This window comes from Psammomys obesus, unplaced genomic scaffold, assembly GCF_907164565.1.
Source record: "Psammomys obesus unplaced genomic scaffold, mPsaObe1.curated_primary_1811, whole genome shotgun sequence".
Lineage (NCBI taxonomy): Eukaryota > Metazoa > Chordata > Mammalia > Rodentia > Muridae > Psammomys > Psammomys obesus.
In genome coordinates, this window is record NW_026596125.1 from 8413404 (window position 1) to 8426596 (window position 13193).

A 13193-nucleotide genomic window follows, 5' to 3' on the forward strand; every position below is an offset into this window, starting at 1 on the left:
AGATAGATAGATAGATAGATAGATAGATAGATAGATAGATAGATAGATAGAAAGAGCACTTATGTGTGTCACACTGTAGATGAGAATTTAAAAGGCAGCTGTATCCATGGCCTCTCTGGGATCACACGCCTATGTATTTAAATCCACCTTAGCCCTCTGCTGGTTATGTGACTGCTGTCTTATGTCTTCTTGTCCCGTCTGCAAACATCAGCAGGATGGGTGTCGTTCCCACAGTATCCAATACTAATCCATTCTAATTGTAGAAAGGAGCATTAGACTTAAGCTCACTTCACCAGGGCTGTTCTGTGGAGGGAATGTTACAGAAACTAGCATTCATCCTGACCCTCTGAGGAGGGGCATGGAATTGTCAGTGTTCTTTCGTTCTTATTGGCACAGCTTATATATTATTCTTATCTTCCCAAAGGGATGATGGGCTCTTTGATGTTACTGACTCCATGATAATACTTGGCCCAGTCTGGGCACAGAAAGGCTAAATGTGTACTTGCCTGATGATAGATGTTACATATAACCTATAGTGAAGCTAGGACCAGTGTCTATCATGCAGTCTTCAAGCATGAGAAAAGTTCACAAGACAGTGTGAATTTGGTCACAGCATTAATTAATATGTAGATTCAGCACTGGATGATCAAGAACATCTTGTCATCTGCTGTTCTGTTTCCCACAGGAAGGCAAACTTTCTTACAGCTCCTGATTTTTCAGGTTGAATTGTTATCAACCACTCAAAGGAATATTTGATGTAAAATTGCTACCCACTTGTATTACAGCCCATGCAGTTATCTCTCCTCAGGGTTTTTTTTTTTTTTTTCTCTTTCTATGCTAGACTCAGGAAACGCAGATTTAAGAAGGATAGAAAAGTAGAAAAAGCCTGGGATTGAAAGCCAGAAGTTGCAAGGTTTTCTTTAAGCACCAGCTTTAAGCAACAAAGTGACCTAAAGTTGTCTGTTTGGAACTTGGGCCTTTAATTATAAAATGATAATGTCATTAAACCTATTGAGATGTATTCGGATCAAATGAGAACCAGTATAATAAAATCAGACTCCATGGTGGTGTGGTGGTGATTGTGTGTGTGTGTTTTAAGAGAGAGAGATAACATAAAGTTGGATTGGAGGGTTATAGAGAATTTGGGAAGAATCAGTTGAGGAGAAAGAATATTATCAAATATATTGTATGAAATTATTTAAGGACAATGAAATATTTTTAAAAATTAAAAACTAAAGAGCATAGACTACTGTAAAGATTCCAGATGAGGTGGCATGGATACAACTTGCCAAGAGAGAACCAAGATAACAATAAGACACATTATCTACCTTCAAAATCATTATAGCTCTGCAAATGGGCCAGCTTCCTGCTGTACATGTCAGCAACTAGTAAGTGAAGCATGAAATGTTATCAACAAAGAGCCTAGAATTCAGAGGAAAAAATAAAGAATGGGCTGGGAAATTGGAAGAGAAAGACAAGCCACCACGAAATTGATTGATTCTACATGTGGATCTTCATGATTTTGTTCTAAACTGGCCATTCTTTGGAGAAGCTTCATAGCCAACAATTTAGACCTTATAGTGTAACTGGCCTTTTCAGGACTTAGTAACTGTCACTTAAAGCTGAACTCTGTCACCTTGCCCACTTTCTGTAGGCCATTCAACTCACTATTAAATAAGAACTCCACGATGCCTCCTCCACAGGGTAACTTGTCCATGGCAACAGACGGTGTGTATGATGTCAGCGCAACAGTAACGCTCATGTTTGTGGAAGGCTGAGGTGGAGACTACGAGGGAAAGGTTCAAGACCTAGCAGTTGGCATTTGTATTCTAACATACATAGCTCCTTTAGGGAGGTGACAGTGTTGTCTGAGAAACCACTGGGCAGATGGTTTCAGTCCTGCTGTCCTGAAATTCACGCAGAAGGCATCCAAGTCCCACAGTGGCAAAGCTTTGCTGTCATACCCAGCAGTTCACATGTACGTTTGAACTCCCTGGAAATCCCAGGTCCCAGTGAACTTCATCTCTAGAAATTTAATGGCCTTGTTTTCTGTGTCCTTTCAAAATTTGTAAAATATCTTGAAAATACCAATAGAATTAAGTGTTCTCAAGCCGCCGTGCACACCTACCACTCACTTTATGTGGCTATAAATATTTGTGTCTATAGTGTTGCTCGTCTCTTTTCTGTTTCTTTCTCACATTCATGTTTCCATTGGGCCTCTGTCCTATGAGTAGGTGGATGCCCACTGAGAAATCAAGTACCTCCTGGTGCCAGTGTGGACACATGTGCATCTTCATCTGGTTTGTCAGTGTAGACACGCTAAACCTCTGGCTTTCTTGCTGTTCCTCACAGGGAAATTGTTACATCCTACTCGTTCTTTCTAGGGAACTTTAAAGTAATAAGACATAATTTTTTATTATCTTATTTATTCACAAGAGACTAAAATGGGTAAATATTGTTAGTTTCTTTATTATGGAAAAGTAACCCCCAAATTGCAAATGTTAGCGGCCATGTCATCAATAAATAGGCGTCAGAGTTGAAAATGGACAAAAGCCGTCACAGTTGCAGTGTCTGCATGTTACACTCCTGCCATGCTGCTTCCTTTCTTCTTCTGTAGTTCAGAAATACTGCGGAAGCAATAGAAGACGATGTATACTTTGAGGAGATTTTCCACCAAGATCTGAATTCATAAAACCCATTGTAGAAAAAGCAAATATACCGCATGAACATGGTTGGTCAAGCTAAATAAACTCATATAAATATGGGAAGAGGATAGGCTCCGTAAATAGAATCTCCAACACACACTTAGTTCCATGTTTTATAAAACCACTTTGAGTCCATGGTGCAAGGAGCAGTGCCTTTTTAAAAAAAAAATGTTTTTTTAAGAAAGAAGGAAGTGTTTTGATAGCAAGCTTTAACATGTCTGTCTTTGTACTTCATTCCAGATTCCATGTGAAGAGAGAGAGGAGGGAGGAGGGAAGGGGAGGAGAATCTTTGTCATCCTTAACAACAATAGTGAAAATAACTACATTTCAGATACTATTACATTACTCAGGATTATTCACATGCTCCTAGACTTTAGACTCCTCAGTTCAAATCCATATTCTATCATTATTTCTCCACTCAGATGGGCATTCCCAAGGGCTTCTTTTCCCTCTGAGTCATGAAAGTGAAAACACAAATGTCAAACTTGTTTTCATTAATGGTAATCTGTAACACATTTAGGCTTTGTGGTCTCTTTTTGTGATCCCCCTGGAACGTCATCCTGCCTGAGGATATGAAGAAGTAATTCAGAGTTCTATGTTTGACCAATACAATTGGGTGACTATGTATAACTACCACCCAGTCAGTCTCCAGAAGGCCTCCAAGGTGTTAGAAGGCTACAGGCATCTTTACTGCAATTCCTTCCTGAGCAAGTAATATCCAATAAACTCTCTCTCTCTTTCCTCCATGCTGTGAAGATGAATTTATTTCCATGCTGTATCATCAGGATTAGCAGTAGCAGTCATATCTTTATCTTTCAGAAGAGGAAAAATAAATTACTTTCCAAAGTCATTAAATCAGGAAGAGGGAGAAGCCAGATTCAAATAAAATTTTAGGGTACTAACTAATGTGCTCTAGTCTTAAAAAATGAGGAAAGGATATCCGTGGATGGCACATGTAATTAACCAAGTCCCTTTGGTATACCTGACAAAACACAGGTGGCCAGTGTTAAGCATATTAATTCTTTCAGCTGTTGTGTCCTCGACATGAGCTCATTGGCCCATGGTTTTCTAGCTCATCTTTTCCCTACTGTCATTTCCAACAAGCAGTGACATAGGTTAGTGGTCTGCCAATGGTTCTGATAAACAGTGAAATCGGCTAGCTAGCTGGTGATGGTGGTAATGGCTTCATTAGTAGTTTATGACAAGTGAGTTTACTGGCAAGTTCATTACACACCTCCCCCATCCACTTTTATCTCTACATACATGAATCATGAAAGAGAAAGACATATTGGTTTCAGTGTCAGCTTTTTATACCAAATCTATTCTTGGTTAAGCTATTTTGGGACTATTATGTTTGGTACCAATAAAATGTTTTATGTACAATTCTGTTCTGAAGGAGGTCCAGCCTTAGCCTAAGATATGATGTAAGGTAATAGACACACTTTTTCTAGACACAGAGATATAAAAGTGGGTATTATATTAATACTGCAGAGCTTCTAGGCTATAAAATGAGCAGACACCAGCGAGATAAACACTAAACTCTGAATCAGACAGTCTAGCATAGGAGATGACTTGCTGATAGAATGCTGTGTTCCAATGCTGCATCATTGGGATAGACAGGTAGGAGCAGTCTTAGCAAAGCAGTTTGGGGAAATGAACTCATTAGCTGAGGCATTTATTTCTTCCCTGAAGAAGCTGCCTGACAGTTGTCATCTCTATAGACATTATAGCAAGTTTTTGGTGAGATGTATAGCTGTTTGTTGACTCATTTTTTAAAAAAGTTTATCACTCTGCTGTACATGCTGACCTTGAACTCTGCACAAGAAGTAGTGATTGCCATGTGCTCAAACATCTGGGACCATAGGCATAAAACTGATTCTTAAGGTACAGTATTGAGAAAACTGTATCTTTGTTCCTAAAAGAAGAAAAAAGTTGTTTGAGAGAATCCTATAAGTGGAGAAGATAAAAACATTAAGAAGTGTTTTAAATAATCTGAATGGAATTAATGATTAAAGACCTCGCAGAATGTAACTGTTCATCTTAAGGGTTCACATAGCCCTTTCTCTTCTTTAAGGAGGAAGAAACAATGCTTGAGCCATGTGACAGGGAGCTGATTTATACCTATAAGTGTAGCTATTTTTCTTCATCTATATTATTCAAATTGTATTGGACCCAGCCCAATTTCCTAACCGGAAAATCTTCCAAATGTCATTTTCTATGAAGGCAATGGTCTTTGTATAAGTCAAATTTATTTCCATTGTGGTCCTTCTTACCCACAAATTCTGATAGAAGCCCCATTCTCCTGGGCAACAATGGAGCACTGATTTTCAGAGACTGGGAAATTTAAAGGAATACTACACAGAAAGATCTACTGGTGGACATCCTGTCTTCCTGTCTGCAGAATTGCAAGTTGAGGGAAATGGGATCTGTCCCTCTCCACAGAAAGGTTCGGGAACCCCACTCAACGCAAGGTTTAGCATAAGCTTTAAAAACCATAAATTGGAAGTTCCATTCCATTAATAATTATTTACTGTGTATTTTGGAGTATTTTGTATAACTTTATTACACGTCAGTTTTCCTTCTGAACATAAACTAGAAGGCTAGTGTGTACAGATGAACAGTACTTAACACAATTGCTCAAAAAGTTATCTCCTATTAATCTCTCTACCTACTATCCAACAATAGTTGTATTGTTAAAAATAATAGATATTAACAATTATTATTATGAATATTAAATAATATTATGAAAGTTAAACAGTTAATAAATGCCCCAAATATACTTGTTTCTGTTCTCCTATTTCTTATGTCTGTTTATAAAACCAGAATCCACAGGTTGACTTGTGTCTATGGCAGAAAGAAGCTCAAATGCTGAATTCCCAAAGAGGGTCCAGAATTAACTCACTGGTTTTGATATCCATTTTTGATATAAACATTTCCTTCTGTATGCTAGGAAAAGCTATCATTCAGAAATAGGATGAATGAAAATAAATAATAGTAATGGAAAATAAGTAAGTAACACTGACTGGTTAAGCTTGGCCACAGCAAGAACAGGGATAGTAAAAAGGGAGAGATATATTTAATGACCAATGCATTTATCCAAAGAAATAATTTTTACTGGCTAGGAGCCCAATTAAACCTGTAAAATGGAAATCCAGAAAATCAGATTAATGAGCCAGTCATTAGTAAGGAAAAGACCCAGCTAATTCTGTGTTTAGCATGACAGATGGGCCCAGAGCAAATAATTGGATGACATTCATCAAATGTAAAATAAAAGGTGTCATTGTAAAGGAGAATAGTAATAATCTCTGGGATTTACAGTGCTAGGAAATTTGCTTGTAAGGAAGAGAAAAGTTCATCAAAATAGATTAATAGTCTCTAAACTCTATTTCTTCCTGTGTTCTTGCCAGGGAGTCACACAAATAATAATGGAAAGACAGCAAACACATCAGCTGAGTGTCTCCCTGGCCCCTGGAAGCCCACTCCTGAGGCGTGCTGTCTAAAGTTCTGTTTGGAAATAAGACTTTGACCATCAGGACTGGACAGGAATGGGGAGAAATTTTGTGTGCCCAATTGTAGTCAAGAAACAGTGGAGAAAGCCAGACCCACAGTCTGTGTGGATAAGCAGACTAGCCCCAGAAATCCATTATTCCATTGTTGTCCATTCCTGGGCCAGGCAGAGGCAGGGCTAAGAAAGCCAGTGTTCACTTTTGACTGCAACTGTGAAAGACTATGTAATGTTTGATACATTGGCTGAGCTCTCTCTTGATTCACTCTCCTGACTTTGAAAGTATGATGTGCAAAGTCAAATGAGGTCATCTGTGCACTGCAGCATCTTCCACCTCCTAACACTGGCTGGTGGCTGGTGTTAGGTTTGTTTATCTTACCTCATCTCTTCTAAGAAGCCCTGCTTCTTAAAATATCCCATTAATATCATAACAGTCTGTCTAGGAATGCAGAGCAACATACACACACACATCAACTGTAAAGTTTACAAGTACAATTTTAAAAAGATGTAAGAATCAGAGATGTGTATTGTTTTATAGTGAGATGAGTAAGACAGCGGCTTAAAGAAGGGTTACAATGTTAGAGCTAAGCTTTCTGAGTTTCAGATTTGTCTTATCTTGGGCAAGTCACTCAGTCTTGTGTACCTTTTATAGTGCTACCATAAGGAATAACTAGATAATTTATAAAAGAGCTAAGGGACTTCTGGAGTGTGTTTGATATGTTCAACACATTTTAGTTGAGTTGTCATTATTATTATTATCATATACCCACAGTCTTGCTGGAGATCAGCTGTGTAAATCATTTCTGCTACTATAATAAAATACCATGTCTGGATAGTTTATAAAACTTGGAGATTTGTTTTCCCCTGGTCTGGAGGAAAGTGAGTTCAAGACTGAAGAATTGACCACCTGATTCATTGCCAGAGGCATCCTTATCTGCTGCTTTCAAAAAGGCATCTTCAACATTGTGTCCTCTTCAGGCAAAAGGAAACAACAGGAAGGAGGTCTTTGACTGCCTCCCCTGAATGGGGGAGCAGCCTTGTCAAGCCACAGAGGAGGACTATGTAGCCAGTCCTGATGAGATTGGATAAGCTAAGGTCAGATGGACAGGGAGGAGGACCTCCCCTATCAGTGGACTTGGAGAAGGGTATAGGAGGAGATAAGGGAGGGAGGACATTTTGGGAGGGGAGGAGGGAGTGGGCTACAGCTGGGAGACAAAGTGAATAAACTGTACTTAATATAAAAATAAAAATTTAATTAAAAAAAGACCAGGTCGATTAAAAAAAAAAAAAAGAAAGAAAGGACATACTGGGTTTTTTCATATTTCCCTAAGACATTTATACCTCCATGAGAGAAGAGTCCTTGTGGCCTAGTCATTTCCCAAAAGGCTCTAACTCTTAATTTTTGTTGCACTTACAGATTGAATTTCAATATGAAATCTTGAAGAGAATTTAAACATTTAGTCAAATAGTAGTCTGTTCCTGTATTCCCTGCCCAGTGCTTGTTTATTGTCATGTACACAATGTCCTCATTGCATTTCAATGACCTAAAAGTCTTAACTAGTGCCAAATCAACCTCAAGGTCCAAAGTCAAGATGAGCTAGGGTTAGTTGGAAGGGGAGGAGGACCTCCCCTATCAGTGGGCTTGGAGAGGGGCATGGGAGGAGATGAGCTAGGGAGGGTGGAAGTGGGAGGGAATGGGGGGGTTACAGCTGGGATACAAAGAAATAAAATATAACTAATGTAAACAAATTTAATTAAGAATATCATCTAAATCATGCATGGATGAGACTTAAGGTGTGGTTCATGCTCTGACAACTTGCTCTCTAGCTCTGAGTTCTTACATGATTGTAATACAGTGGTGGGTTAGATATAGGTTAGGTGTTTTCATGCAAAAGCACAAAAGCAAGTAACAGAAAAAAGTATTAGATTTCAAGTAAGCTCCAAACCCAGCAAATCCTACTACTTTAATTCTGAAGATATGAAATGATCTGTGTTTGTCGTGTCCTCTAGGAAGGTTGAGGTAGGTGTTTACACCCTGTAGTCTGGGTGTATCCTACACAGCAACACACATGGATTGAATTCTAGTGCCTGTAGCTCTCCCAGGCTCTAGTTCCATAATCAGTGGTACAGTCCTGGAGTCTTGGAGAATCATAACCCCATGGCTTGGCTGGGACACTCCCAAATGGAAGCCTTTGTCTTCTGGCCATACTCTTGCCACTCCTGTCCTCGTGGGGACTCAACTGAAGAGCCATGCCTGCAGCGTCCTCTTCCTAGTACCTAGGACTTTACACGGAATTGTCTAGTACTTAGTGGAGACAGTCATGCCTGTGTGGCCCTGGAACTCTGTGCCTGCAGAATTAGTTCCACAGCAATACCCTCAAGGCTTATTCCTAATGTTTCCAGAGATGTTTCCTGAACCTCACATAAGGCCTACCATGAACATCTAGAAAGTTCTACAGAAGAAAATGGGAAACAGAGGCTTAGATGATACTAGGAATTGAACCCCAAGGCCCTTGAAATATTCAGTCTTCAGAGCCCTAATTCTCTAGGTCTATAATGGGAGTAGTAGCTTTGGAAGTCTTCCAAATGCCCCAGGGACCATTCTTCCATTCTCTTAATGAATGCCATCTGGCTTCCTTCTGTTCCTCCTAATCTCCTTATAAAATGTTTCCTTGATCACAACTTTGGCTTTCTCACCCAAACACATCTTTTAACTGTTTACATGGCCACGATCAGAATTTTCTAAATCTCTAAATACCAATTCCCTTTGGAATATAAACTCTATCCAGAATTAATTCTGTCACCTCACAATTTGCTGTAAGCTGTCTAGAAGCCACATGACAGCCATAGCTTCACTGAGAGTTTCCCTCACCCAATATTCTAACTCCGTATATTGACATTCTGCTGCCCACAAGCATTAGAACATGAACCGGGGCAACTAAGGTCTTTGAAGGTAGCCTGTCCTTCAGTATCTAAAACATTGTTCCTCGTTTTCAGCCGAAATTTCATTGGTATCACAGTCCCTGTCCACATCTTCACCAGCATGCTGATTACAATTGCTTAAGTCACTTTTAAGAAGACTGAAGATTTCTCTGAAGCACTCTTCTGATCCGTTACCTTGAAGCTCTGTTCAGTGCAATGTGTCCTTTCACTAGTGTTCATTTCAGCTTCTAAAGCCATTTCCATGTATTTTAGATATTTTAGCAACCACTCATTTCTGGGACCAATTTATTCATTATACCATTTCTGTTATGAGAAATTATCTTAAACTGAGGAAACATCAAATGTATAATTTCCATTGTGTTCAAGAGGCTCACAAGTCTAAGATCAAGGCAGAGATATGTTCATTGTGTGTAAGGGCCCTTTCTCTACCTGTGAATTTGTGTCTTGAACACTCTGTTCTCATATGGCAGAGAGTACAGATGTGTTAGAGAGGTTCATGTCAGAGACAGTCCCTGTTCCCCATACTGGGATACTCAACTTGGACACTGAGCTCCCATGGGCTACATCTGGGTTCTAGGTTATCTCCATGCATGGTCCTTGGTTGGAATAGCAGTCTCAGAAAAGACCCCTGTGTCCAGTTTTTTTTTTTTTTTTTTTTTTTTTTTTTGGTTTTGATGCTCTCATTATGGAGCTCCTGTCCCCTTCAGGTCTTTCATTTCCCCCTTCTTTCATAATGTTTCCTGGCCAAAGTTTGGCTATGAGTCTCAGCATCTGCTACGATACCCTGCTGGGTAGAGTCTTACAGAGGCTCTCTGTGGTAGGCTCCTGTTCTGCTTCCTGTTTTCTCCCTCTTCTGATGTCCATCTCATTTGCTTTTCTGAATCAGGATTGATCATCTTACCGAGGGTCCTCCTTCTTGCTTAGCTTCTTTAGGTGTACAGATTTTAGTATGGATACAGAAATTGTGGTACATTTACACAATGGAAAACTTTACTTAGCAGTTAAAAACAAGGAAATCATGAAATTTGCAGGCAAATGGTGGGAACTAGAAAAGATCCTCGTTTGTGAGGTATCCCAGAAGCAGAAAGACACACATGCTATATACTCACTTATAAGTTGGTATTAGACATGTAATACTGGATAGTAATGCCAACTTTAAACTATGGCACTTGTGTTTTCTAGAAAGGAAGGAAGCCACAACAATGCTATGAGATACGAAGGAACACTTATAGGAATATATATGTCACAAAAGTAAAAGTTGACTGCTCCATGAAAAAGGAAGAGGTAAAATTCAGAACCTAATTGACACAACCATAGTAAATTGGTGGCAACCAAGACCTTTCCATCAATTCTTGAGGCTTGTACTTAAGTTTAGACATTATTGAATTTTGTTAAATGCAAAGAAGTGCATACCCAGGTAAAGTGGGGGAAGCATCTTAGTATTTGTGACAGATTGTAAAATTATCTTTTATTTGGCTGATTTAATTATCATCTTCAAGGCTTACTGCCTCCATCTGCTAACCTCGGCCTAGTCCTGGAAACTTTTAGCCTCTTATTGAGGCCTAGAATGTTTTCAGCCTTTGAGACTTACTGCCAAATAAGCTCACTCTTTCTATTTTTTTCTGAACTCTGGTTCAACTCAGGTGTTCTGGCTCAAACTCCTCTCCAAGCTGACTCATTCACACTGGCTTCTTTCAGATTGTGACTGAATTGCTCTGTTTGGCCTCAAACTAACTCTGGCTACTAATCTTCTTGCTCCTTCTCATTCTCTGACTCATTCTGTCTTCCTCTATTCCTAGCTTGTTTTCTTTTTAACCTGTCTCTGTGCAACTCTTCTGGTAAAACTGCTTCCCTCCCCTCTCTCTCTCAAGTAGCTTCTTTTTTCTTTTCTCATGAGAGTTGGGCATATCATAGTCAAGTCTTTCTCTGATTTATCACTTTGCCTCTCAGTTAAACATCGCTTTCAAAACTGGGTGCTTCCTTCTACCAACTAACTTTACCTTCATTGTTTGGGATTAAAGGTGTATACTAAGGGCATGTCTGTATTCCAGCTGGATCACACAGACCTAGGTCTTTGGATGTTATCAGATCAGCCATGTTGCTAGATTAAAATTCCTCTACAGGAGATTCTGTGGTAGTATAAGTACTTAGGAAACCACTTGTGCTATAAGGTCTTCCTCTGGCTCTCTATCTAGAAGCATTCCTTGGATCACAAGAACCATAATCTAAATTCATTACTGAAGCATGAATGTTCCAGGTTGTGAGTAAGAATGTGTGTGAGACCATTGGTGTCAAAGGGAAGATTTGGTGATGTTCTATAAAGAACCAGATTTTAAGAATAGTATATATTTGGGGTACTTAAATGTTACTTCACATACAGTATATTCTTTGGGGGTGATAAAATGCCTTAGAGTGAAACAGGGGTGAAAACTGAACAGCAGTGTGAATGAATTAAATGTTATTGAATTGTTCATTTTGAAAATGTTTAATTATATAAATTTCATATCAATTAAAAGTTATCTCCACTATGAATAATATCAGGCAGGAAGGTGAGGTGTATGAGAATTTCTGTTACAGATCTAGTTCTCACATGTTCAAAGTATCATCCCCAGATAGCAAAGCACCAAGAAACTTATTAGAAAAGGTAATTAAATGACTCCAACCAAACTCAATTGAATCAGTCATGGGGCCCAGCAGTCTGAGTTTTAACAAGCTATCCAGGTGATTCTGAAGCATGATAAAGCTCAAAACTATTGATCTAGTTTTGTGATTGACAAGTATGTTTATATGTGTTGATTTTATAATTAAAATAGAATCAAAACAAATACATAGGGTTATTCAAGGTCTAAGGGTGTCTGTGAAGAGTTACATTTTAATCTGATTCTATAAAGTTAATGACTATTTTAATAACAAAGAATTCTCCATGAACTATCAATTTCAATATGTCAACACCCACTTCTAAACCAATACAAAACAATGTAGAGTTATGAGAAGTATTTTAGGAAAATAAAATAAAAGTTCTAGAATTAAAAAAAAAAATCTCCTTTGAAAATAGATACTTAGGAAAGCCCTAAACATCAAGGAGAAACCAGTCTCCCATCATCATTTACAACCTCAGCTTTGTTTACTGTGGTTTTTCTCAGTCCCCGCCTTATGCTGAGTCTAGCGTCTGTCTGCCCTGCCTGGAAACTCGGAGTCCCTGCTTTGGGGTCCTCCAGTCTGTGAAGAACTGGAATCTGGGGAAAAGAACCATGGGGTAGGCCATCTCTTAGAGTGAGGAGTAATGGATGGCTTTCAACAGAGTCCTTACACCCCACTGCTCCCAGCAGTTGCTGAGGATGGCTGCCAGTTTTGGACAGAAGTGAGAGGACTGGCTGGTCTCCAGCCTGTGCTTGGACTTCAGTGAGAAGGAAACATGTGCCTGAAGTAATTGCCTCTACAGCAGTCTGGTTGCTATTGTCCTCCTGCTATTTTCTCTGAACAGGCCATGTTGTCTTCTTCTACGAATATTAATTTCCCCTGAGTTAGGATAATTGGACCGAGATTAGCCCTTCATAGAGCTGTGCCTTATTGGCAAGGACTTTTCCACAAACCCAGGCCTGGGGACCAATTTTTAGAGTGGTTCCGTATCATCTAATGAAGGATCCATCCTTTGCCAAGTGAGGTGGCAGAGCTCATTCCTGTCCTCCTAGCTCTGAACAGAGGTTATGAATTCCATGTCTAGACATTTCCTCTTACCTTCAATGTCTTTAATCAGCTTGCACATGGGAAGGATCAATAAACATCTGTCCAATGAAAGTATTTATGAACATGCATGAAAAAGTGTGACCTCAGAAGTGAAACTAAATTTCATGATAATGATGCTTTGAGCCATGCTAATCATTTAGATTTCAAGCAGTGCTTATGATAATTGTGCTATGGTCGTAATATATTAATAAATTGTTAAAAAGAACAAATACTATTGACAACCAGACGATGATGGAAACCGATGTTGAAAGTTTCTTTGTTTTCAGCGGAATATACACATTAGGTGTGTTTCA

General features: G+C 39.1%; 1 protein-coding gene across 1 annotated transcript in view; it reads left to right on the forward strand.

Annotated features, from left to right (window-relative positions):
* The window catches only part of Sorcs3 (sortilin related VPS10 domain containing receptor 3), a 621887-nt gene that overhangs the window by 481733 nt on the left and 126961 nt on the right, over positions 1 to 13193 (forward strand). The window lies entirely within an intron of this gene.